Genomic DNA, 27,905 nt, shown 5'->3' with positions numbered 1-27,905 from the left:
AGGGAGGCAGGGTTTATTTATAGGTTGAGGGTACAATTCATAGAAGTTGTGGCAACCAGAAGAACTAGGCAGCTGGTCACATTGTGTCCACAGTAGGGAGGTGGGGAAGCTGAATGCTGCTGCTAAGTTGTCTTTCTCCTTTTTCTTCAGTCCAGAACCTCAACCTATGGGATGATCTACCCATGTTTAGAATGAGTCTTCCCACCTTCATTTCTCCAGTCCAGAAACAGCCTAACATGTAAGCCTGGAAGTTTATCTTGTAGATGATTCTCGACCCTGTCAAGTGGACACTCAATAGTAATCATCACAAGGTGACTGTACCTTAGAAACACCTGGAGCCCTAATGCCTCGGGACTTCAAGAGCCAGCCCAATTCATTCTGTGTATGCGGAGTGGGCAATAGGTCTGTAAGCATCTTACCATCTTGGCAACAGTTTCCTTTTGGTGTTTTCTCATGGAGATGCTTAGAAGACCCTGGAAAATATAACTTCAGGAAAGTAAGTTTAGCACAAAAGCCGGGCTTCTAGAAGGAGTGTGTCCATTTACTAACCTTCCCCAAATTATCCTTGTGGATTTATCCAGAGACGTTTGTTGCTCCCAACAAGAGGGGTGACTTTCTGCCCCATGTTTGTTAAACAGGTGAGAGTGTGGAACCCCTTTCGTCTCCTGCTATGGAACAGCATGTCCTTAATGGCATCTGTATTCTCTCAGCAGTTTCGCTGCAGCATTGACTCCAGCCCAGTCTGGGGGAATTGCACAGGATTGCGTTAGGCACCAGAGCTGCCACTGAGCCCCTGCCTCCTTTAAGTGATGAATGGTTCTGTTCCCTCCTAATGAGGAGTGTCTATTCTCACCAGCTGCAGTTTACACACAGGATGTGTTTCCTGTCTGAAACCCCCATCTGACTCCTCATATCACCATATGCCACATGATTATGCATTTTAGGTACAGATGGAGACATTACTCATGTAATTCATCACATGGGAAGATCCACAGACTAGCTGTTTTATTTCAGCTGAAGTATTCATGTCTACCTTTGCTCCTGGTAGAAAAACCCAAAAATAGGACCAGGAAGATGGCTCAGTAGGTAAATCTTCGCAAATCAGACAATGTGAGTTCAGTCCCTGGATTCCAAACAACTGATTCTGAGAGTTGATCTATGACCTTTATACATTTAGTGTGACATATGCATTCCTATGTGTGTGTGCGCGCGCGCACACACACACACACACAAACGGGGGGGGGGGGAGGATATTGTACAAGCCTTTAATCCCAGCACTCAGGAGGCTAAGACAGGTCAGTCTCCGTGAGTTTGAGCATAGTCTGGTCTACAGTTCAATTCCAGGCCAGCCAGGCTACAAAGTGAGACCTTGTCTCAAAATAAGTAAATAAATAAAAATAATAATTTTCAAAACCTTTAAAAAATCTAAAACTGTCAATGAGAATTATAGGCAAACTTCTGCATCCACTTAGTCTTTACTGGAGTCTTCGTTTTAATGATAAGCTGAGATATAACATAGTCAATATTTAATAAAGTATACAAAGTTTACATAGTAGGTTATTGCAAGAAGGCCTCAATTTTTTACCCCTTCATTCTTTGGTCTGCAATGTTTTTTTTTTTTTGAAAAAATTCTTCACTTGTTTTTAATTATGTGTATGAGTGTGTTTATGAATGTGCACATGAGTACAGTTCCAGTACCCACAGAGGTGAGAAGTGGGTATCAGGTCCCCACGAGCTGGAGTTACAGATGGTTATGAGTTGCTTGGCTTGAGTGCTGAGAATGGAACTGGCATCCTCTGCAACAATGGCTCGTGACAACTAAGCCTTTTCTTTGTCACTCCCTGCAACTTGTTTTTAATTGTGCCTATCTCTTGTACCTGGAATCTAGGATGACCTTTAAGTTGTTTGACAATGATGCATCAAAAATGATTATGTGTCACTTCTCAACATTGACCTCAAGAGGACTTGGAGCTTCTAGTCCTTCTTCTGGAGCCTTGAATGTGAATGTGGCCAGACTAGCCAATAAGCAGATGACTGGCAACCCATCACCAGTGACAAGAATTTTATACAAATCTAACCACAAATGTGAGCATAGCACAGCAACAATTAGACTCTATCTTCTCATATATTCAGAAGTTATAATTAGTAAGTTTTTAATGCCACTAAGTTTGGGATTGATTCGTTATATGGTGATACTGTGGTAATAACTGGTACACATGTCAGCATGTTTTTCTTTTCATATTATGTTGGTAGTCTAAGGTTCAGACGCAGTTTAAGGATGCTCAAAGGATTGTGTATAAGAGATCTGATCTCCTGAGTGGTGGTATCGGAAAGTAAAGAGAATTTTAACTAGTAGAATCAAGTAGTGGATTATTAAGTCAAATATAGTCATGTCCGTGGAATTGATTATGAGACACTACTGCCACGTTTCTCCCATAGTTACCTTCCAAGAAGAAGTGATGAAACCAGACGGAAGGGGCATCACCAGAGATTTTCCCATGCAGTTTGGACTTTCAGCCTCCCAAACAGTAATGTAAATATGTCTCTTTTCTTTAAAAGATATCCCAGCTTTGCTATTTTGATATATTAATAACAAAATGGATTAATGCATGTAGTTAGATTCCAAGGCAAAAGTCAGGCTACAACATGTTTTTCATATAGTATGCTTTCTATGTCTTGTCAGGAGGAAAGTATAAGCTTGCCAGGTGAGCCAAGTTTTCAATAAAAAGAGGGATCTAGTGTATTATTTACCAGTGTTCAGATAGTGGTCAGCTTCCAATATATTCAAACTACTGTGACAGAGTTGACTGATCCCCCTCCAGAGTTCAATTGCCCTAGATTTGGTATTTCTACCATTAAAACTATTTAGTATTTGCTGGGGCCTTAACTACTTCTTGTAGGGATGTTTATCAGAAAATTAAATAGAGATGGACTATTTGCCTAAAATTCTCATTGATACCAATGGAGGACCAAGTATTCAAATACCTGAGCTTATGGGGTGGGGTGATTTTCATTCAAACCACCTCAAACAAGTTAGAGGGGGTTTTTTGTTTTGTTTTGTTTTGTTTTTCAATTAAACTTCAACAGCATTTTCAATGATTTACAGGGAAAAATAAATGCTAAATTAAAGCTAAGGAGCAAGGGCCTGCTTCAATGAAACCTCACAAGCATTTACAGCCTCATCATTATAATTCTAGCAGAAAGACTCCAAAGCTCACCTATGCTCTAAAACTATCAGCCAGTGGGCTGTGACCACTTTGAGGGGCACATATCAGATATTTACATTACTGTTCATAGCAGTAGCAAAATTAATACTACAAAGTAGTACCAACAGAAATCATTTTATGGTTGGGGCATTCACTACAACATGAAGAACTGTATTAAAGGGTCACTGCACAAGGAAGATTGAGCATTGCCGCTCTAAAACTATCTGTGTGGATTTGAAGGAAATCTAAATTTCTAGAAATTCAGTTTTCATATTATTATTGTATTACATGTGGGAATTATTGTATGCTTTGTCTTCTTTTCATGAAATATTATGTTTGTTCGTGTTTTTCTGAGTTGTTCTTTAAAACTGTCCTGGGTACCATGCTTAGAAACAACCAGACAACAGAAAACCATCAACAGTCATTGTAAGGCCTGAACCTTTCCCTAATGTCTTAGTCGGGGTTTCTATTCCTGCACAAACATCATGACCAAGAAGCAGTTGGGGAGGAAAGGGTTTATTCAGCTTACACTTCCATACTGCTGTTCATCACCAAGGAAGTCAGGACTGAACCTCAAGCAGGTCAGGAAGCAGGAGCTGATGCAGAGGCCATGGAAGGATGTTCCTTATTGGCTTGCTTCCCCTGGCTTGCTCAGCTTGCTCTCTTATAGCACCAAGACTACCAGCCCAGAGATGACACCACCCACAAGGGGACCTCCCCCCTTGATCACTAATTAAGAAAATGCCTTACAGCTGGATCTCATGGAGGCATTTCCTCAACTGAAGCTCCTTTCTGTGTGATAACTCCAGCTGTGTCAAGTTGACACAAAACTAACCAGTACACCCAACATTCTTCCTCTGTCATTCATGTCCCAGTTTACTTCTCCTGCTGAGTTTGGGTCCTCCAATAATCATTTAAAGTAAAGATAAGAAGAAGAAAATAATTCATCCCAGATGGAAATGATTAGACCATTTCTTGCAAAGATATGGCAAAACAAAGAATGATCCTGTGGGATCCACCATAGAATATCATGATGCTGTATATGGCTATCTCCCAGGGCTTTGTTTAGTTAAAGGGAGAGGCAAACCAGGAATGGTGACCTTTGCCTTTAATCCCAGCGTTGGAGAGGCAGAAGAAGATGGATCTCTGTAAATTCAATGCTATCTAGGTACTTACATCACTAGTTCCAGGAAGCCAGGGCTATACAGCGAAACCCTATCTAAAACCAACAACAAACCTAAACCAAACCAGGGAGCAGCAGCCTGAAGAGCCATGTTATAAAGCCTCATGAACTTTGCCCCAACAACACTATCTGCCATCTTGACCTCCTTGCCATATGACATTGGCAATGTTTTCTTAAGTCAAGAGAAATGCTTCCTGATTCTTTTTCTCTTGGATATTTGTAAATACTAGCTTCCCATCTCACTGATCCTAGACACTAGACACTCCATCAGTTTGTTAACAGGGTTGACATTTCAATTGTCCCTGTAAATGTTGACTCCCATTTGAGAATGGAGTCTACTGCATGATCTGTTTAACATTTTTAGCTTGGTTTCAGAAGAGTATGGAGCAGTTTGGAAACTGTCTGGTCCAAAGGAACTCCACTACCCCACATTCCTGCCATTTCCAAATAAAGAGAGCCATAAAAATTAAGTGTGGTGGTATATGCCTCTGATGCCAGAAATAGGGAGGTTGGAGGCAGAAGGTTCAGAAGTTCATGGCCATCCTTTGCTACACAAGTTTGAGGTCAATATGGGATACATGAACACTATCTCAAACGTGTGTGTGTTTGAGTGTATGTGTGTTTGTGTGTGTTTATGTGCATGTGCACACATGCACACTTGAGAGTGCATGAGCACGTGCATGTGTTTGTATCTTTTGATGTATATATATATATATATATATATATATATATATACACCAAGGTATTGCCTTTTCTTTATAATGCTTCATGCTGGAAATACCAGATAGATAAATCTAAAAGGAAATTCACCTAATTTGCAATGTGAGACTTTCAGGTTTGAGACTTTTCAGGTTGGGACAGTGAGATATAGCATATATATCACGTTCCCGGTGAGGAATGGGTCTCATAAAATACAGTTGTGCTTTGTGGTCTTAAAGGGATGAAAAAAGCTACTTAATACTCTTTTCCAACTGGATGTTAACAATTCATTTCCATTGTATTGGGTGGAGCCTATATTAGGATAGGTAGGAGAGAAAAGGAAACATGGTAGAAAAATGGCTCCTGGCTAACCCAGAGGTAAATTTTACTTAGGGGTTGTCTCAAGTGCCATACATGCAGCATCCTACTTGCTACTTATGATAATTTGTATGAAGCTCTGTGGGAACCAAGAATTCCAGAGCTCAAGGACATAGGAGAGGATTCTGGAAACAGACTCATTGTGATTCTTGTTTCCATTCCAAGATGAAGAACTCCAAAAGAGTCCCTTCCTCATAATTTTAAGGCAGGTCTGGGAAGAGCTTAGTCAGTATCTTGGAGTTTATACTTAGACATCTTGTGGCCCTTTCCTACAAAAGAGTTAACTCTTGAAGACAGATCTCCAACTATTGCATATGTGCCTCCAGAGACTGAAAGACCCAAACAAATGCAAAAGATGGCTCTGAGCAACATGCTGAATCATCTGTTAGTGGTGGTAGGGTTTTTTCCTAACTTCAACAAAATCAAACTGTAGTAATTGGACTGGCTAAAACAGCGACCAGATGTCTTCCCATTTCTATTGCCTGGAATTGCTCTTGCCCAAAATCAAAGTTCATGAAAGTAAATGTCATGTAGTCATAGAAATCTTCCAAATTATTGTTGGAATGTGGGAACTATAGATGTAAGGCATCCAACAAGGTAGGAAATGAGCTATCCAAATGCAGGGAATGTCTCACTAAGAACTCTTGCTATGCACACCCATGAAAGGGATATCTTTGAAGTCTACTTGCTAACTGTCCTGGGTGAGGCTCTCCAGAAGCAGAGCTGAAGTTGGTGGTTCTTGGGCAAGTAATCTTTGTATTGGACAGGGGAATGTTTGTAGAAGAAATATGTAAAGGAGATATGAAAATAGGACTGGGAGAAAGCACAGATAGAGTTGTAGATGAATCCCAGTGGCTGGCTGGCTGGCTGGCTCACCCTTCATCTTCCCTCATTACTTTCCCAAATACCATGGGAACTCTAAAATGGAAACAGTATAGTAGAACCTTACCTGATCAATCTTCAGGCAAAGACCCTTTGGTAAGCTGCACCTATCTGTTCCTGGCCCCTAGAGACCATATATATACATGGGACATAAGAAGTTGAAACAGCTCAACTAAGACAACTATGGTTGGTCAGGAGCATCCTATAGGAAGCAGGTTTCACATATGGGCTCTTGGCAGCAACATGGAAAGCAGATTGAATGAAGAATCTCGGGTGTAGTCTGCAAGACAAAATCAACAGCAACTAAATGTGCATGTCTTGAAGTTGAATGAGTATCAAAGTCCTCAGGAATGTTTATTAAACAGATTGTTACACCCCATCTCCAAAATTCTGATTCATTTAGTCTGGGACAAGACACTCACGTTTCCTAAGTGTTTTAATGATGGTGGGCCCAGGACCACACTTGGAGAAGCACTGCTCTGAAAAGCAACAATTGCCCTTGGAAAGCAAGGCCATGGCTGTGTACATTCACACATCAACATACTCACAAAGGTTAAATAAAGTCATGCTTGGCTTATCGAAAATGTGGGTATACTGGTGTTATTAGGCCAGTGGCTCCACTAAAGATCATCTTCTAGGGCCGGGCATGGTGGCGCACGCCTTTAATCCCAGCACTCGGGAGGCAGAAGCAGGTGGATTTCTGAGTTCCAGGCCAGCCTGGTCTACAGAGTGAGTTCCAGGATAGCCAGGGCTATACAGAGAAACCCTGTCTCGAAAAAACAAAAAACAAACAAAACAAAACAAACAAACAAACAAAAATCATCTTATCATAGAGCTAGCCAACTCCAACTCCCAAAGGTAAATGCCAGTAAAGAAAATGGAAGGACCATAACATTTAATTCTAGAGACAATCCCTCAGCAGTTCAGTGACTGGATGGAAAAATGCTAAATGTGGAATTAGGAATCCCAGATTCTCCCATGAATGGCTTTGTGGTCACTGGCAAATAGCCTCAAAGTGCCATGCTTCAGTTTAGTCAGATATGATAGGAGACCTTAAATGTCACTTAAAGCCTTAAGATTTTCTACACGTAGTTCTACACATGTTTAACTCTAAAACACAAAGCAAGGCTTAGGTAGCAGACTCTACTGAACTCTCTCTCTCTCTCTCTCTCTCTCTCTCTCTCTCTCTGTGTGTGTGTGTGTGTGTGTGTGTGTGTGTGTGTGTGTGTATACAGGCACGTGTGCGAATGTGTGTGTTTATCTCTTACTCACCACCTTATTCCTGTGAAGCAGAATCTTTCAATGAATCTAAAGTTCACCAATTTGGCAAGGCTGAATGGCCAGCAAGCTCGCAGGATGTGCCTACTACCTCTGCCCCCAAATGCCAGGGTAAACTCCCTTTATGTGGGTACTGGGAATTCAAACCCAGGTCCTCAAGCTCAGATCCCAAGCACTCTTAACCTTCTCTCCATCCTGAGGCTCTAGTTTCTTGATCTGCTGAATATGATGTATTCAGGGAATTCTTGAGTGCTTCCATCTGGCCTTCTTTAGTGTTTTACCTGTAACATAGTGATTACCCTGAATTAATTATTTTTTTCACACACTATACTTTGATTATGTTTTCTTTTCCCCAACTCCCCCTCCCTACCTATCCTAATTTGTGTCTCCCTCATCTCTGTCTCTCTTTTCTGTCTCTGTCTCTCTGTCTTTCTCTCTTATACACACACACACACACACACACACACACACACACACAAACAAAGCAAACAAACAAAACCAATAAGACAAGAAAGTTAAGCATGTTATAAACTCACTTATAGGAGGGTATTAGCCATAAAATAAAGAATAGTCCACAGACCCAAAGAGGCTAACTAAGGAGGGCTCAAGCAGGGAATGCATGACTCTCCCTGGGAAGGGGAAATAGAGTATACATCGCTGGTGGGCTGGAAGCAGGTGAGGATGGGAATGGAAGGGGTCAGGTGGGGACAGAGGAATAAAGGGAGGTAGTACTAGGAGAGACAACTGGAACTGAGGGACATTTCAGGAGCAAGGTAAAAACCTAGTGTAACAAAAGCTCTCAAGAATCTACAAAAGTGACCCTAGGGGAGCCTCCTAGTAATGGGGGGCTTAGAGCCTGGGCCAGCCATCTCCTATAACAAGGCAAGACTTCCAGTGGAGGGACTGAGACACTAACTCAACCACAAAACCTTTGACTTACAACTTGTCCTGTCTGCAAGATGTGCCAGGGTAAAAGTGGTCCAGAAATTATGGGAGTGGCCAACCAATGACTGGTCTAGGTTGAGACCCATGCCACAAGAGGGAGCCTACCCCTGGCACTTTCTAGAGGTCCAGGACTCAGGAACATGTTGATATCTTAGGGCTGTGCAGAACTGGCCTCACCCCTTGCCTGGGCATTGAGGAACACTAGGCCCTAGGGGCAAGAGAGCAAGATCCTGCTCATAACCAGCTGCAGTACTCAGGATAGCAGGTCACAAACTGGGGGGAGTTGTGGGTGTGCCTGTCCCAAAGGTATGAGCATGGGAGAGCTGGCCCTTCACTTTTCCCCTGTGCTGTGGCATAGACAAGATACCCTCCTCGGCCCTTCTCCCCTCAGCCCTGACCACTTGTTGCAGGTGAGAGACCTGGCCCTGAGATCAGGAGAGCAGGGGAGCTGGCCTGCCCCTCACCAACTGCAGCACTCAGGAGAGTGGTTCTGTACCTCTCCTAGGCAGCATAGCAGAGCTGACCCTAGTGGCAGGGGAACAGGCAAGCTGATCTCAAGGGTATGAGTGCAAGAGAGCCATCCCTGCCCCTTGTCTATTGTGCAGTGAGTGACATGGGCAAGGGAGAGATGCTCACCCTCACCCTGTGCCACCTATAGCAGGTAGGAGAGCTGGCCCTGGGGTCATGAGAACAAGAGAAGGGGCTGGTCCAGATTCTCACCTGCTGCAGCACTTGAAAAAGCAGAACTGTCACCTCTCCTGGGCAGCACAGTAGACATAGGACATGGACCCTGGACATAGGGGTTGCAGGTAAGCCGGCCTGAGAGAGTGAACTCAGTAGTCTATTGTGCAGTGGCACTGACAAGGGAGAAATGTCCTCCCCTCCCCCAAAGTTCCCTCTCTTGCCACCAATGGCAGGTGAGAGAGCTGGCCCTAGGGTCATGAGAGTGAGAAAAATGTCCATGTCCCTCACCTGCTGCAACACTGGGTGAGGGTGCTGCTGAGTTGCCCCCGGGGCACGAGAGTAGGAGGGTTGGCATGCTGACCCAGGGTTTTGAATTGGCCCACCCAAACAACTACCACATAGATGAACTGCTGGAGTGCATGAAGGGGCTGCAGGACCTACAGATCCAAAACTGCAGGATCTCCATGATACAGGGCACCAATAGGATATCCCAGAGGAGTCCCAGTGAGGATCCAGTATTGGTAGAGTAGAAGAAGCCAGACACTTCATACCTGACCGAGTCATTTCAATGAATATTTGCAAGTAAAGATTTGTGCACCAAAGGGTGTACTGTGACACACCACAGTTTCCACAATGAGATTTTTTTTCCTGTGTTGGGAGTGGAAGTTGTAAGGGTGGAGGGTGCGGATGAGGGGAGGAGAAGATGAGTGGGACTGGGGTGCATGATGGGAAATTTACAAAGATCCAATACAAAGGTTTTTAAAACTTGGAGAAAATGGCAAAAATAAAACAAAACAGAAAGCACACACCAAACAAACAAACAAAAACATGGAGTTTGTTTTGTGTGGACCAACTATTCCTGGACATAACACCTACCCTGAAGTGTGGTTAATATACCCAGTGTAACTCCACTGAAGAAAACTAATTTTTTCTTTACCAAAGAGTATCATTTGCAGATAGCTTCTTGATAAAGGCTGGGGACATGTGTCTACTTCCCCTTCTCTGTCCTGGGACCCTTTCTGTATTGAACCTATGCAGGTCTTGTGCATGTTGCTATAGTCTTTAAGATATCAATGTATGTCAGACCTGTTGCATCAGGAAGACGCTGTTTCCTTGGATTTATACATCGCCTCTGTTTTTTTAAAAATCTTTTCACATTCTCTTCCATACAGCTCTGAAATCTCATTTAGAGAGGAATGTTCCAAAGTCTCTCACTCTCTGCGTATTGTCCATTTGTGGGTCACAGTGTTAAATATTATCTACTGCAAGAAGAAACAAGTTTCTCTGATGTGAGTTGAGACATAGATCTATGAGCATAGCAGTGTGCCATTAGGAATCATTTTATCGCTGTGTTCCTTTAGCAGAAAAATAGTACTGACTTTTCCAATAGGCCCATGACCTATCTAGTCCCATATTCTTAGCCACATTAGCAGTATCGTGTATGAGTTCCATCTCTGGAGTGGACCTTAAATCTAATCAAAAAGAGGTTATTCCTCTTGTAACATTTGTGCCACTCTTTCGCCGGTGCATCCTGCAAGCAGGTCACTGTTGAAAGGTGCAGATTTGGAGCTGGGTGATATTGATGATGACCCTCCAGCCCTGTGAGCGCTGCTTACTAGGAGTAAAGCTTTTAGCTGGGTACAAGCTCAACTTTTCCGTGTTTCATGCCATAAGTGGTGTCTTCAGCAATAGGGCCTTAATATCAGGTTGTGGAGAGCAGCCAAATAGCCTTGGCAATAGCCTGTAATGTGCTTGTGGAGGGTTCTTGGGACCACCTTGACCAGTGATTCATAAGATGTAACCCATGCCTGGCACTGAGGTTGTACTTGGGGCCTGATTCTTTCTCTCCATCAAGAATCAGCAAGAGGAAAGCAGTGATATCTGAAAGCATTCGCTTGAATTTCCACAGTGTTACACAAGGGGAGTAAAAAGAGTCATTGCTCTCTCATGGAATACTCTATCACTAGAATCGATCTCAGTTCCTGGAATCTTGTGGATTGGAATCATTAATCATCAAACTTACTCTGAGGGCCTAAGAGATTGCAAAGTCAGGGGCATTCCCTGTGAGCTTCGAGGTTTGATTTTAATTCTCTGGGATGCCACATGGAAATTTGAAAGGATTTCTTCTAAGTAGTGTGGTCATTATGTGAAAGCATACTGAGCAATCCCTAATGAGTTAGATTAAGAGCACAATGGACTACATCACATAAATGGAGGCACTCCTGCTTAAAATTTAATAAGCTGGGTAATTCAGAAAGAGCACTCCAGTGCAGACCTTGCAAGCCCCCAGGAAGCAGAAACCTCCGTGCATCTGGTCCCTTTCATCTTTGATGGTGACAGAAAGTCACAAAATGTATGTGAAAGGCATAATTTATCTTTATTCAGCCACTCAGGTGAAACTCAATCTTGTAGGAAAGTAGGGAGTGTCAGGAACACTTGGGGGCGGTAGCATTGGGGAGCATAGATGAAAATACCAAGTAAGACTCTGGACATGGTGGGCCTTAAGCAGAGTCCTGAGGTCAGTGAGGATTTGAATTTGCAACTATAAGGAATATGGTAACACATCTATGAATATATATCTTACATTTTCAGAGACTAGAACTTTTGCCAGACCTATTTAATAATACATCATGAAGTCAACACATTTTGGTGCCTTATGTAAGAAGTCTCTGATGTGTTTAATCTACGCAAAGGAGGGACAATGTTCCAAGCAGAAGAAACATATAGTCAGTAGAGTCCTCAAGTAACAGCAGATGGGCAGGTGAATCTCTCCGTTCAAGGCTAGAGAGTTTCAGGACGGCCAGGGCTACACAGAGAACCCCTATCTCAGAAAGAAAGGATTAAAGGAAGAAAAGAAGGGAGGGAGGGAGGAAGGGAGAGAGGGAGAGAAGGAAGAAGGGAGAGAAGGTGATGAAGGGATGAAAAAGGAAAGAGAGAAGAGAGAAAAGAGAAACAGCAGATAACTTGGGGCTAAAGCAGAATGACCATGGACAAGACAAGGATATGTCAGCACAGATGACAGGGAAGGAGGGCAAAACATGTTGGGTCTTCGCTCCAAGTAAGATGCGAGTCTCTGAAAGGGTTAAACACGGAAGTGTCATGGCCTAAGGTCCCCTTTGAAGGAATTCTTCTTGCTTTTTGTGACAAACACACAGTTAAGGGAAATAGGACATGATGATAAATTTGAGGTGTCAACTTGACTAGACCTGGAATCAACAAAAGGATACGTGTCTGGGCACACCTGAAATGGATTTTGTGGATCAGGCTATTTGAAATAGAATGACCCATCCCTAACCTTAAATTATCTACCCAGATAAAAGGGAGGCTGATGGGGAAAGCTTTGCTTTTTGACCCATTGCCTTCACATATTGCTGGCAGGTTCTTCTACTCTATTAGTGAGTTTATCTGTGCTGCTGCTGCTGCTGCTACCGCTGCTTCTTCATTCCTTCCCTAACATCAGAGAACCCTGCTTCTTGGGACTTCCAAGATGTACCAAAAACCCATGGCTCTATGAGAATGCTCCAGGCCTTCAGCGCCAGGTTGCAATTGCTGAGGCATCCAGCCTAGTGGCCTGAGAAGCTACTGAGTTCTCAGTCTCTCCAGGGTGGAGGTAGCCATTGTTAAACTACCCAGCCTATGTCATATAGACCACTGTAATAAAGGCTCTTTGTAATAGATATTCACTTTATTCATTCTAGTCCTCTAGAGAAATCTGATCAATGGGGAGGAGTAGGAGACAGGAGACCAATAAGGAGGTAAGAATGTGGACTAATAAGATATGTGATGTGTTTTTAACTGGCTGGCACCCCTGGAAGTTAAGAAAATCATCGATTTTAAGATATCCATATTTTGCTGGTTGGCTGAGCAGACTGTGGTGATGATCTGGGTGAAGAAGAAGGAAAGAAAAGAACCAACGATAAATCCAGTAGGTTTGGGCTGAGTTACTGGAAGAATGAAGCTGCCTAAAGCACACAGCAACACAAAGAGCCATTAGAAAACAAAGTTTTGGTTAGAGTTCTAAATTTGGGGTGCCTTTTTCCACGCCCCCTCCCAAAGGGATGTTATGTAGGCAGTTGGACATATGAGTCCAAAGTCATGAAGTCAGGTGTAAGCTGCAGACGCAATAGTGGATAGCAGTAACTACAAACACCTTCCTTCCTAAACCACCACACACTCTCAGCTTCATTGCTAAGTGGCATTATAAGACAAAAAGATGTAGATTTATGACAGTGTATGTTTCTCTTTTGTTGAAAAAAAATTTCATCCAATATATTTTGATCACTATTTCCCTTTCCCCAACTCCTCCCTGATCCTTCTCACCCACCCAACTCCACCCCTACTTCTTTCTTACTCTAAAAAAGAAAGCCAAGCAAGCAAACAAATGCTTTTCTTTCCTTTCTTTCTTTTATGACACAAAGTTTTATGTAGCTCAGACTGGCCTCAAACTCACTATGTAGTCCAAGATGACCTTGAACTTCTGATTCTTCTTCCTCCATAGCTCCAATGCCACCAGGCCTGGAAGACATGGAGCTAAAATGCAAACCAGGGCTTCATACATGTTAGGCAAACACTCTGCCAGTTCAGTAACTTCATCCTCAGTAGTCAAAATGCTTAACATCACAACAATTTGTAAGCAAGCCTAATATATAAAAGTGTACTGGTTTGAAATAAAATTGGTCTTCAAGTGCAAATTGACCACCTGGACCAGAGTAGCCTAATAATATTTGAAGAATGAAGTTAGACTTTTAGTGTGCTTTATCCAGAAATAACTAGCCTTCCTCCCTCTCTACCTCCATGTCTACCTATCAGACAAGAGCTATGAAACTGGATGTCATCAACATAAAAAGGTTTGGTATACCAAAGAACATTTATCAGCTGAGCATGGAGGCACATGCCTGAGCAGAGCTTGAAGCAGGAGCCTTTTATGTTCAAGGCCATGCTGACTTATACAGTGCTACTGTATCAAAAAGACGTTTATTAAGAAAGTGAAAACACATGTGTTTCCAAGAGTTATAATGTGGAATAAGATGTTTACAAAACATATATTTGACAAGTGTCTAGTACCCAGAATTTTTAAGAACCTTTACAACTCAATAACAAATTGGAAAAGTGAGTAGAATAGACTTCAGTCTGGAACTAGCACTTTAAAAGAATGTTCAAAACTATTCACCACAAGGGAAATGCTAATCACAGTCATAATAAGACATAGTTCAAACACACAAGGATGCCTATAATCAAGGGATGAAAATAATAAGAGCTGATGAAGATGAGGACACTTTAGGTATCACTGCTAAGAATGAAAAATGGTATTGGAGAGGCCCTTTAGTGGGCAATAACACTCACTGCTTTTCTAAGGGACCGGAGTTTAATTCCCAACACTCACATGGTGCCTCACAACTGCCTACAGCTCCACTTCCAGGGGATCTGACAACCTCTTCCCATCTCTGTGGGCACCAGGCAGACACAGACAGGCAGGCATTCAGGTAAAAAAAAAAAAAACAACCACCCCTACAACAGAATAATAAAATAAAACATTTAATTAAAGAAAGTAAAATGGAGACTGGATAGGTGGCTCAAGGTTAAGAGCCCTTGCTCTCAAGCATGAGGACCAGCGTTCAGATCCCAACACCTACATATCAAGCCATGCATCCTACACATCTCTGTAACCCATCCACTTAGAGAAACAGATCGGGGGATCTTTGGAGTTCACTATATACAAGCCTGGCCAAAAGAAAAATGTGAACTACATGTGCACAGGGGAACATTGACCTCTCCTTTAGCTTCTGAGCATACACACGGGCATCTGTGTACCACAGTCACGCATATAAACAGTGTTCCCCCATTGAATCACATATTTGAATACTTAATCCTGCTGTGATTCTGCTGCCATGCCTTCACCATCACAGTGGACTGGATCCCCTTTGGAACTAAAAGCAACTTCTTCCCTAAGTTGCTTTTGCCAGGAGATTTTATCACAGCCACAGAAAACAAACGAATACAGTGTGTACCCAAGAGAAAGCAAAAAAAAAAAAAAAAAAAAAAACAAAAACAAAAAACCACACCTCATTTTATACCATTGTTTATATCAAAGGTCTTTACAATGTACAAACTAAAACAATGCAAATGCCCATTGATAGATGAATAGGCAAACATGTAGTTTATATACAAATACCAGAATAGCACTTAGCTATCTTAAAGAACAAAATACTAATGCATACTACAGCATGATGAACCTTGAACCTTGACATTTTTTATGCAGAATGAATAAAACCAGACCAAAGGCATCACATGTGATTCTTTTATGGGAAATAACTAGGTAATATAAGCATGAGTGCTCAGGGAAGGAGATGGAAGGAGGGCAAAACATGGACTGATGTTTTAAATAAACATGGGGGTTGCATTGGGGTAATGAACATGTTTTACAACTAGAGTTGTAAAGTAGTGGTTTTATAACATTGCAGTCACTATAATACCACTAAATGGGTCACTTTTAAATTGTTAATTTTATACTATATACATTTCATTGCATTTAAAAAAAAAGCTAAAATGTAAAAAGGATCAATGAAAGAAGCTTTGAAAAGCATAAGTCACAGGAAGACTCTACCACAGCAACCAGGAGCCATTTTGAGCCTGAAACATCTCTGCTACAGACACCAAATCAACAAAACCATTTCCTTCATGCTGGAAGAATCTACACTTTTGGAAAAAGAGACTGTTGATAAAGCTGGTCGTTTCCCTCATTTGCATCTATTGGACATGTATATAGTTATATTTTTCCCATTGTTTACCATGGTAAGCTTTGAAAATAGCTTGTAAGCAAGAAAAACTGAACTGAAGGCAAATGAAAGGCGAACTGAGCAAACTGTACCTTTGAGAGCACAGACTGTACAGGGAGGAATGGGGCTGCTATTTTCAGACTTGTGTGGGTGTGAGGATAACAGGCCTCTGGAAACAGCTGTTTAACAACAGAATGTGGGAAGTCTCTAGAGACGTAGGCCCACCCTCCACAGTGAACCAAGGGCAAGGTCGGGAGTTAGAAAGAAGTCTCAAATGGGATTCAACCTCAGGGCTTGAATGAGTTTCACTATTTAGCAAGAATATGCTTACCCTGTTCCAAAGAACAACTCTAGAGCTGGAGTAGCCAAGTGGAAGGCAGGCATAGTGTACTATCTAGAGAACACCCTCCAAGCCCCTCTGCACCAACCACTTCCAGAAGGAAGCAGGCCCAGGTGAGATGCTGTTGACCCTGGGTAGACTTTTGCTTCAGGACATTAGCATTAGACACAAAGTCCTTATGATTGCGAAGGAAAGAAGGTTGTCCAAACATTGGAATTGCTCTCCTTTTTGTTTCAAGGAACCATTGTGTCCTTTTTTTGGAAAGCTTTTCCCATCACGACTTGTTGAAAAGCAAAACCGAGTCATTTCCATGCAGCCACGGAGGATGCACTAGAAATAGAATGCAAATGCTAGCCCATTAAAAAACTGGTTGACAAGCTAAACCAAATCTTATCTACAAAACGTTGTATCTAAAGAGTAATGACAGTGAAGAAGAAAGCTTCAAAATTGTACTAGCAAGTGTTTTGTCAACTTGAAACAAGCCAGAGTCCTTTGGGAAGAGGAAACCTCAATTGAGAAAATGTTCCAACTAGACTGGCTTGTGGGCAACCTGTGGGGCATCTTTTGACTAATGACTGACTGGGTGGGGCCAGCTAACAGAGAGTGGTGCTACCCCTAAACAGACTGCCCCAGGTGATAAGAAGGCAGGCTAAGCAAGCCACAGGAAGCAAACTAGTAAACAGTACTCCTCTATGGCTTCTGCTTCAGGTCCCTGCTCTGCTTGTGTTCCTGGCCTGACTTCCTTGGATGATGGACTGTGATGTGGAAATATCGGCTGAAATCAAGCTTCTTCTCCCCAAGTTGCTTTTTGGTCATGATGTTTTCTCACAGCAGTGGGAACCCTAACTGAGACAGAAATCAGGGCTATTTATTTAACCATATTCTGGTCAACATTTTCAGGATTTATTCATTCTAACAGTAATTCAACAAGTCTATATTTACTACTTGCCATATGATTGGCATAAGACCAGCAGGTGGGATGCTACATTGCTGAGCAAAGCAGACCACCCAATTTTGGAGCACAGATGATAAACAGAGGAATACAGGCAACTATTGGCCCAGCCAAGGGCCGAACATTTTCCATCATTCACTTTCAAGTTCTCCTTTCCCAATCCTTATTTTCTGTTCTAAAGTTAAACTCTATTCGTGATTAAATATCACAAGACTAATCTCCCGAAACATGAGCCTGATGTCATCAGAAGTATTTTAACTGAATATTTACTGCAGGCAATGTTATATAATGGTGATGGTTTGGACTGAAAAAGAATATCCTCAGGGTCTCCACTTTGCATCTTCTACGAACAGCTTCTAAAATAAGAGTACACATGCATCTAAATGAGAAACAACCTATAGTTAAACTAACTGAAGAAAGTAGCAGCTTGTCCCCCAGAAACCTGTGAAGTCTGCCGACAACTAGCGCAGCTGAAAGAAGTACCCAAATGATACAGCTAAAATACAGACTCGTATAGTCAGATGGAGAAAATCCAGGGATTTCCCAGAAAGCCTAGTTTCCAAAGCCTTCCTCAATATAACAGGCACTATGTGACTTGTCACAGAGCTAAAACATGGTGAGAGCAGGCAAGTAATTGTGTGTGTGTGTGTGTGTGTGTGTGTGTGTGTGTGTGTGTGTGTGCACTTTCTTATGTGCAATGCACGTAGGCATGCATGAGGAGACAGAGGAAATCCTCAAGGATCATCTACATTTTTTGAGACAAGGTCTCTCACAGGCTTGGAACTGACCAGATAGGCTAGGTAGGCTGGCTGGCCAGTGAATCCCAGGGAACCACCTGTCTCTATCTCTCCAGTGCTGGAACATCAAACCAATGCCATTCTACCCAACTCCTTTTAAATGGTTTCTGGAAATCAAGCTCAGGTCCTTGAGCTTGCTAGGCAAGCACTTTACTGAGTGAACTATCTCCCCCCCCACCCCCATTGATTCTTTTATAATGGGTCTCAAGTAGCACAGAATGACCCCAAACTTGATATATAGCTGAGAATGATCTTGAATGTCCGATGTTCCTTCATCTACCTCCTCGGAGCTTGGATTACAGTTGTATACCACTATACTGGGTTTATGCAGAGCTAGAGAGTTAACCAAGGGCATCCTGCATTCTAGGCAAGTACTCTGCCAACTTAACTACATTTTCATCCCCAACCCCAGCACTCAGTCTTGTATTTTCTCATTGAGGTTCTCCAATGACATCTAGTCCTACCCAGGATCGCCCTGTTACATTGTTTTATGTATATTACCATTGAGGTTCCCCAGTAGGAGCAATTGAGACCTAGTCTGACCCAGGAGAGCCTTCTTACATTGCTTTACAAACTACATCCAGTAACAAGAGCTGATTTAGAGAACCAGCTGAGAAAAGGCAAGGACCACAATAACTCCCAATAGGCAGAACCCAGGCACCAACAATATACAGACACCAGCTAACCTCCAACTCACAGTCCTCTGTGTCAGGTGGGACAAGTCAACATCAAGGTGATTGGGTTGGGAAACTGTCACTAAGAAATCACAGAATTTGAGGCCTAAATTGACAGTAAATTATATATGAAATAATAGTTTAATGGAAAGATAACGTATTTGGGGAAATGCAAAACAGTACTTCCACTCTCAATTTACCATGTCTTCTATTCAATTCCTTTAAACATCACAGTGGTCCCTCTCCTACCATGTTCTTTGATTTATCAATCTGAAGGTATATTCCATCTCTTCAACAGTTGAGAAATGTGCCCTTGTCATAGCATTGAATTATTGACTATTTGGGATGGAAACACTGCAGATACAGCCTTAAGGTTCCATGGTCTAAATCCAGTTGAGCAGCAATGGAGTAGTTAGTTGATCATGGTAAGCAACTGACCTTCTGAAATGTAGAGGACAGAATGGCAATGGAAGAAAATGGCTCCAACTAAAAATAATCTGTGTAGAAGAAAGTAAACAAGAAAGAATTTAAAGACAGTCTCTATTTGTGACTTTCACTCAATGTAGAGTATTTAGGCTTTAGAATTTGGCTACAGTAAAATGTGATTACTGGTTGCTTTTCAAGTTGGACACCAAACCACAAATGCACATATACCTTCTTTACAATGAACATGGATTATGACACTGTGTAGGTCATCTTGCTATCTTCATCATCCTCCTTCATCTCCCCTTCTTTCATCCTCCACTGATGCTACTTAGGTGTAGGTCTTAAGAAAGACTTGAATTTGTTGCATTTGTACTTTGCAACAAACACTCCATCGTCTAATGTGAGGTACTTGTAAGTAGGAAGTAGATGTCTAAATAGGGCCCTAAAAAGTCTCCTGAGTAGAAACCACTCCAAGGATACCAGGCAGTCTGGGATGCTGAAGCTTATTGTTGAAAATGCCTAGCAAGACAAGAATGATGCCTGGGCTATATAAGCTTTAGGCTTATATAGAAAAGGAATTAGAGTTTGGGTAGACTTGCATACTGCAGTCCTGATCAAGGTGAGGTCTGGTCGATTATTGTCTCAATTCTAGTTCTGCAATGCATGCTGCCTGGGTCAACACTGTGGATTTATTCACAGTTGTCAAGAACCCCAGAGAATTTCATATCCATCCAGCTTTTCTGAACTGTTCAGATCACCCAGACAAAGCTTCTTGGCTTCTCCTTGGCTGGAGACACAGGGAAGATCAAACTCCAAATGGCTGTATGTGTGACAAAGCTTCTTGGCTTCTCCTTGGCTGGAGACACAGGGAAGATCAAACCCCAAATGGCTGTATGTGTGACCTTCACTTGGTTTCCAATGGGATGATCCCAATGATTATGATCAGATCTCAAAGAGACATGGACTGCCTTTGAGAGATCCAAATTCAATGCATGCACATCAAATATATAGGGATAAGTCTACTCTAACAACCTTGACGCTTATACTGTGGAACAAAAAAAAAAGAGTAAAATGTCAGTTTTGCATCAGCAGCAGCATCCTGAAATTATCAGGAAACACACCCGGTGTTTACAATTCTTCTTCAGGCCTTCTGCTGGCAAGAGCCCTTCAAGAAGGCAATTAACAGCTCCATGCTCCTATTCCCTCACCAACACTAGAATCATACCACCTACTCATCCCAAAAGACTCATATTAGCTTGAGCCCATAAACGAATCATTTTAAAACTATTCATTTAAACTAATAAAGACTTCATAAGATCTGTACTGGGAAAACTCAGGGCTGTTTATATAACCAGAGTCCAGAGTTTTAAAGACAAAAGTCTGGGCTCCAGCAGCTCTCCAGAACTTAGGCTCAGCCACCTGTCCCCATCATACCAATTAATGAGATGGGTAACAGTGGAAAGCAAAGAGAGAGAAAGAGAGATTCAATGTGACCACAGTGGGATGAGAAACAAATAAAAGGGTCCTGCCATCCCCTGTTCATCTTCATGGTATTGACATGAGCTTTAGGCTTATATATAAAAGGAATTAGAGCTAAGGGAGACCTACATAATGCAGTCCTGACCAAGGTGGGATCTGGTTGATCATTGTTTCGATCCTAGTTCTGCAATATTGTCCAAAGACCTCAGAGACCTCAGAGCTGTCATTGTCATTGCTTGAAGAGATCCATCTGCTTCCTTCAAGATGATCACTTCTATTCCTGAGCCATGGATAATCATCCTCATCTGGGCACATGTCTGTCCTGGGAGGCTTTATACTTCCAGAAATCCAAGTTGACTCCAGGTTTGGGCAATGACTTATTTTTGTACCTTCTGTTAAAATGAAGGAACTAGACAGACTCAAAATGAAGGTGGAGATGTCAGGCTTTCGTCCTGCAGACCCAACTGTAGGATCAATGCATTTTAGCAAAAGCAATTTTCTAAACGCCTGATTCATTTAATTGTTCAAATAGGAAACTTCATTCTCCTTTGGAGGGTTTCCTAGACCTTAAATAACCCTATGAATTGTTCAAATAGGAACTTCATTCTTCTTTAGAGGGTCTCCTAGACCTTAAATAACCCTATGAATTGTTCAAATAGGAAACTTCATTCTCCTTTAGAGGGTCTCCTAGACCTTAAATAACCATATGAAATTCCCTGGTTTGCCAACTACTTTATTTTAAGGTAAGTCCAGTATAATGTTCCTAACAAACCTGAGTCAAAGATCTTTTTCTCATAAGTTAAAAATAAATACATTAAGGTTTACTGAGTCCAGCCAATGAATGACAGGGATGAGATTCAAGACACAAAGGCTACCACCACCCCCACTTTAATGGAAAGGGGTCTACTATTCTTTCTTCCATGGACAAAGGATCTTCACTACATGTTTCTACTCATAAATGCACAGACAAGGCAGGAGATAGTTGTATAAATTCTGCTTGACAGATACCAAACCTAGACTATTATGCACAACCTGATGGAATAATTCCATTTCTTCAAGGTTGTTGTTGTGGTTCGTGTATTTCAACACTCAGTCCTCAGCTGGTGCTGCTCTCTGGGGAGTTGTGGAACTTTGGAGAGTGGGGACTGTTTAGATAAACTGGGTCCCCGGAGAGCAGGTCTACTTGTGCATGCTTCTGCTCTGTGAAATGTAAGCGCAGTATGTTGCACTTTTCTGCTGTCCCATCATTAATATGACCTAGCTCATCACCACCCAGCATCTTACCTGTTATTCTGCACATCTTTTCTGTGTCATTTGTTAAACATCCTGAGGGTGAAATGGAGCTGGCCCAGAAAATCTATTGTGAGCATGTCTCAGTGTGGGGCTCTGTACACAGGGCTCTAGCTGCTGCTTGGGTCCATCTATGAGTAAAAAATGCTGCTTCATGTTGGAAAATGGTGAAAAAAGAGGCAATTTTGGCTTTGGTAGCAAACAAAAGAGAGAGATCTCCTAAGCTATGACAAGCAAGAAGCAAGCCCCAAAGATTTTTTCTTGCTCTTCTTGTTTTCTCAAAAGAAGTCTCTTCCTTGGCCATTTTGCTAAGTGTAACTAACAAGCTGTAAAAGGACTGGGAGAAAACACTACAAGTACCAGGACTCTGTAACCTCCTTGGATACCTGATGTAGAATAAATGACCTGATTAATTACTGAATTTAGTTATGGCCCAGGCCCTAGGTACCATAGGAGTGCATAGCACTTAAGCAGCACTTAAATAGTACCAGGGCAGGGCTTTACACACAAGATGTCATTTAACCATCTCCATGATATAAAGAGAATTCCATCCCTAGTGCCACTCAAAAGCTATGGGAACTGAGGCACAGAGATCTCACAGCTTATAAGTGACAAGGTTTGGATTTGAACTGCATCTGGTTCCCAGGTAGATGCTTTAACACTGCACTGTGACTGCCATCCATTCTTCTACTTACCACAGTTGCTCTGATCTAACTATCACTGCTTAAGATATCTGTCTCTGCAGACACTAAGGGACAAAGAGTTCAGGAGATTTGCTCAAAGCCTGCAGCAGCTAAGGCATGCTAGAGATAGAACTGGACCACACTATCCATGTTTCTGTCACTCTGGTGCTACTAGATCCTCTTAGGACAAACAACAGAAATCATCTGCTGTTTAAGATGCAGTTACTTTTCCAAACTGTTCCTCAAGTCAATGCACAGCTAGGTTCTCTGTCTCCATTTGATCCCTTAGTCAGTCTACCATGTGCCATTCCAAGTGATTCTCCCAATGACTTCCGTCAACTCTCTTGCCCCCTCATCACACAGGTCTTCATGCAGATGCTTCAGACAACAAAGGGGAAAGGTCAGCTGCAAATACATTTCTCCTCAGTCATGAATCTCCACATTGTTTAAAAAAAAAAAAAGATAGTACGGTCCAAAAGTGTTTAAGCCTACCCACACAGTAATGATGGGCAGTCTGAGACCTGGAGCTTGGGCTCAGATATCTCTCTAGTAACCCTTCCTGCTAACAAATGCCTAACTCTACTGAATTCTAATGCTGCTTGGCCTGCACTGGGTCCTCCAGGATTGCTTATCTGTAACAGACACAGTGCACTGTGATCAGAGAGAAGCCAATACATGCCCCTGGTGGATAAAAGGCACATCATTCCTAGGTTGGCTTCAGACACATGTTATGGCCCCAACCTTTTTGAAACTCCCTGGTGTGGTGGTACACACCTGTAATTCCAGCACTCTGGAAGAGAGGTAGAGGATGAGATTCTCGAGGTCATAATCAAACCATGCAGTGAATTTGAGGCAATGCTGAGATATACAATACCCTGTGTCCAAAAAAAAAAATTAACTCGAAACAGAATATGGATCCTAATGCAGAAGGGGAGAAAAAGACAGCAATAAAGGAAAAATAAATGCAGAAGCCATTGGTCCTGTTACAGACTGTTTGCATCAGGATCCTGTCAATTGCAGATGACAACTTAAGAGGGAATCACCAGAGACTTGGTGGCATGGTGCTTATTAAAAACAGAAAGCCTTATTTCATGTGTTAAGATAGAGGCACAGCATTAATAACACTGGGCACATTCTCCAGTGAACCATCATGGCCTGATGAAATAATTCATCTGCTGATGTTTAGGAAGTGACCCTCTAGTCAAGACACTGAATCCAGGCCATTGTTGTAAATCAAGTTGAAATGGTAGACTGCCATCCTGCTTTGCTTCTGTATCATCTGTCCCTGATTTCTTTCTGTACTGCCTGCCCCTGCATTTGTGCTGCTATCCCCAGGGTCAATACTTGGGACAGATTGCATGCCTATGAAACGTACGGAAAACAAATCTATTTTCTGGTCCTTGACAAAGAAAGTGTGCCAGTGACCTCAGTGAAAGAGTATTCTGGAACATACCAGAAAGCTCTTGGAGGCCCTAAAAAATGTAATCCATTCAACAAACAGTAGAACTGCGAAGCAAGGGTAAGAAGTGCAGAAATGTGTGAGGAATCCTATAGTTGATTGTCTCTGTCACTGGAGCAAGCCAGCGTCTAACAGGTTTAGCTTGTCAACAAGTCCCCTGCCAATGTGTTGCTGAGCTGCTATTTTTGAAACCGTCTCACAAGAGTGACTAAGAACTACATTTCTATGAACAAGAATAAAGAGAGGAGCAGCTTTCCCAGACAGGGGCAGCCCATCTAGAATTCTAGAGACAGAGCTCACACAGGCTGATTTGGGTATTCCTATTGGCATTCAATCTCCCTGAATATGATCCATCGGAAGGGGGCCTGAGACGGCATAACTTTGCTTTGACTCTGTGTCTTCTTATTATTAATTGCTTTCTGTTTATTTGACCTTGCTTTCATGTAATTTTCATTCATATCCTTTGAGCTTACTTCGTCTTCAGCCTGCTTCCTCCTCAAGGTTGGATAGAACTTCTCTGAGATGTCCACCCTTCTGCAGACACACACACACACACATACATACATACACAAAGAGCCACATAAATAGACCCAAAGGCTTGGTTGTACCTGGTTTCTGGCACTTTGCAGGACAGTGAGCGAGTTACTGTAACTGAAGCAAGGGGCCCTTTAAGAGATGGGCTTGACTAGATGTGTTGAAGAGGGTAGTAGGGCTGATTACAACCTGCAACTGCTGCTTCTCAGCAATTATACAATGTACTGAAATTGCAAGTTGGTTAAAATAAGGTATTGGAGCTGCATAATTCTTCTTGCCCTGTTAGGGATCTTTAATGTCACCTTTTCCATACTCCCTATCTCTGCTTCCCAGGCTCAATAAACCATACTATGTATTTGTTTATATCCTGTTTAGCCCAGCGGAGTGCCATTCCCTTCCATGGTTTTCACACAGTGTTGGAGATTGGTTGGCTGTGATAATTACTTTTGCACATCCTTCTTTTGGGTCACTCCTCCTAGTACAGGGCCCCACCACCCTCACCTTGTCCTCGCTGCTCTGAGTCACCAGCGACACAGAGAAAGCTGTGTTCCTTCCTACATGGGAATCATGGGAGGCTGGGCTCTTCCCCCCACTAGATCTGCCCTTTCACACACTGACATGGGTTGTATGTGCACGGCTAGCTTTCACTGAAGGACTGAAAATGACAACTCAGAGTAGCTTCAACTGGGGGCCTACAGAAAAGTGTTCTAATACTCTGAGTAAGGCACTAAGACTAAAGAAACGATTTTAGTCATAGTTTCATCAGATATGGGAAAAATGGTCAGCCTATTAGTTATGTGAAATTGCTCTGGCTCTAAGAGTGACTGAATCCAAACTGGAAGAGTAGTACAATTAGAGTACTACCTTGAGCAAATTGACCCTCTGTGCCTTCACTGCCCCATTTTCAATCAGGGACAATAATGGTACTTTCTTCATAGTGTAATTGCCAAGTACAAATGAGTACAGAATGCTGTGCCCAAGGTTTGGCATATAGAACACCCTTCATAAATGTTAGAACTGTTAGCCAAGATTCGTGTCCTTTCCCTTAAGACAGAGCTCATTCTCAAAAGACAACATATCTCATTTATTCTCGTTCCCGGATCTATATTTAAGTATATTTATGTAATATACACACTCATTTAGAAACATCTATACGTACACTTACATGACACACAGGACGATGACTTGAGAGGAGGAGAGGGTTCATCAAGGAGAGGAGAAGCTGGGAAAGCCAATGAGCTTGGGAGCAGTGATTGCTGAGTGAGATCAAGGTACAAACAGGTCTACAAAACGTTCAAAAGTAAGACATTACAATCTAAGTTACCTTGAAAACCTTTAGGAGCCCATTAATGGAAATAAAGAGGCTTGGAGACATAAATCAGCATATAGTTACATGCATGAGTGCATGCGAATGCGAATGCGCATACACACATACACTCACATCCTAAAGATAAACAAAAATTCCCAGAAACAGAGAACTCTCAGTTCACCAGGGGAAAACTGCCTCTGCCTTGGTTCTCCCACCCACAGGGGAAAGGGTATCATAAACTAGTTCTCTAGTCTCATTCTTTTGCGGACAGTAATAGAGAGTGGCAGGAACCACGTTCCTTACAAACCAAGCATGAAAGGCCAAACCCAGCACTGGAATCAGATGCCTTTCTTACCTTGAACCAGAAGAGCCTTTCAGGCGAGACATTCTAGTTTCTGTAAATGAAAGGGAAAAAAATTTTTTTCTTCCTTTGTCTGCAACAAAAGGGAAGCAGTGGTTATTTCAATGATATCCATTCAGCACATGCTAGTTGGGCAACTATAATATGTAAATTCTGGACACTAAGTAGAAATCAAAGAAATGTAAGTCTGCTCTTATTGACGATTGTGATACAAACAAGGAGGGAAGTGTTGAAAGGAGCAAAGATTAAAATGCAGCTCTCGGGGTGGTGGGTGGAGGGGGTAAACTCGGCAGTTAAGATAAAGAGAACACTGGCTGCTCCTGAGGAGGACCCAAGTTCGACTCCCTGCAAAGCGTGCACATGCTGATGCACATCTGTAACTCCAGTCCTGGGGAGTGTAATACCTTCTTCTGGCCTCTGTGGGCACTGCATGAACATGCTGCAGGCAAAACACTCAGAGGCAGAAAAGAAAATAATCAATAATTTTTTAGAAGGAGTTGAAGAGAGAGCTGGTAGATGACTCAGTTGTTAAAGCACTTGCCTCGCAAGCATGCCGACCTGAATTCAGACCCCAAGAGCCCTTGTAAAAAACTGGGCATGGTGGTCCTTACCTGTAAGCCCAACAATGACAAGATGACAAGCAGATCCTTGGAGCACACTGGCCAGCTAACCTAGTCGGCTTGATGAAGTTCTAGAACAGTGAGATAGCTGATCTTCAACAAAAGGCAGAAGGCACCTAACGCCTAATGTACCTTTGAAATTATTTTCTGACCTCCAGCTTCATACACATATGCACATGCGCACTTGCATACACATGGGAGAAAAGATGTTTGAGTTAAGCCTCATTCGTGTGAACAATCCATTCAGAGCCCAATGTTCATTTTAGCTTTGGTTTTCAAATCCCACTTAGCCTGTTATGGCACAGCCTTTTCCCTGACTTGCTTCTTCAGTGTCCAGGTACCTGCTTAGATCTATGTAGCACACACATATAGCCGCAATACAACAACCATTCTGTCTCGCAACTGCTCCTAAGAGCCTCCATGTCACCAGCTACCAGCCAGGATCAGAACAAGTTTGTAGCAAGAGCTTTGAGGGAAGGGATAGTATTGTTTTTAAGTAAACTTTTTAAGGATAGAGATCAAAAGGACCGTCTTCTCATAGGACCTGGCCACCACTCCTGCATATTGTATCCACGTTAACAGATGATATCACTACTTAAAAAAAATAGAGACTGGTAGGCAGTTCAAGAGAAGAAAATGGTGACAGATGACAGTTCCCATATGTTGTCTCTCCAAATCAAAGAAAGAGTTTAAGATGATTGATGGTAAATGTATGCCCTGCCCTGGCTGAGAGCCCTCACACTAACCCTGTAGGCTGAAAGACATAAAAGCTGAAATTCACCCTCTGCTCACTTCCAGGGGGTGAGTCACCAACAGCCTTCCTCACGTTTCTCTGGGCGGAAAGCAGGAGACTTTCCAAACAAGGCTGGGGTTTTGCCGTTTCCTTGGCTCCCTTCACACATAGCCCAGCCATGACCACATGCAGTGACAGGCAGGAACCCATTGCCTTA

The 27,905-nt window shown here is 42.4% G+C and overlaps 1 long non-coding RNA gene across 1 annotated transcript; it reads right to left on the bottom strand.

Annotated features, from left to right (window-relative positions):
• Positions 1-27,788, bottom strand: Gm1720 (predicted gene 1720). Its single transcript, NR_046015.1, has 9 exons — positions 27,737-27,788; positions 26,947-27,026; positions 26,330-26,369; positions 25,831-25,948; positions 23,447-23,547; positions 19,233-19,291; positions 7,810-7,907; positions 6,416-6,628; positions 1-742 (listed from the first exon to the last, which is right to left on the bottom strand). It is a non-coding gene; the product is annotated as a predicted gene 1720 (long non-coding RNA).
• Positions 27,789-27,905: the final 117 nt, after the last annotated feature.

Source organism: Mus musculus, chromosome X, assembly GCF_000001635.26.
Source record: "Mus musculus strain C57BL/6J chromosome X, GRCm38.p6 C57BL/6J".
Lineage (NCBI taxonomy): Eukaryota > Metazoa > Chordata > Mammalia > Rodentia > Muridae > Mus > Mus musculus.
Note: the sequence above shows the minus strand (reverse complement) of the source record. Positions and strands in the feature narration are given on the sequence as shown.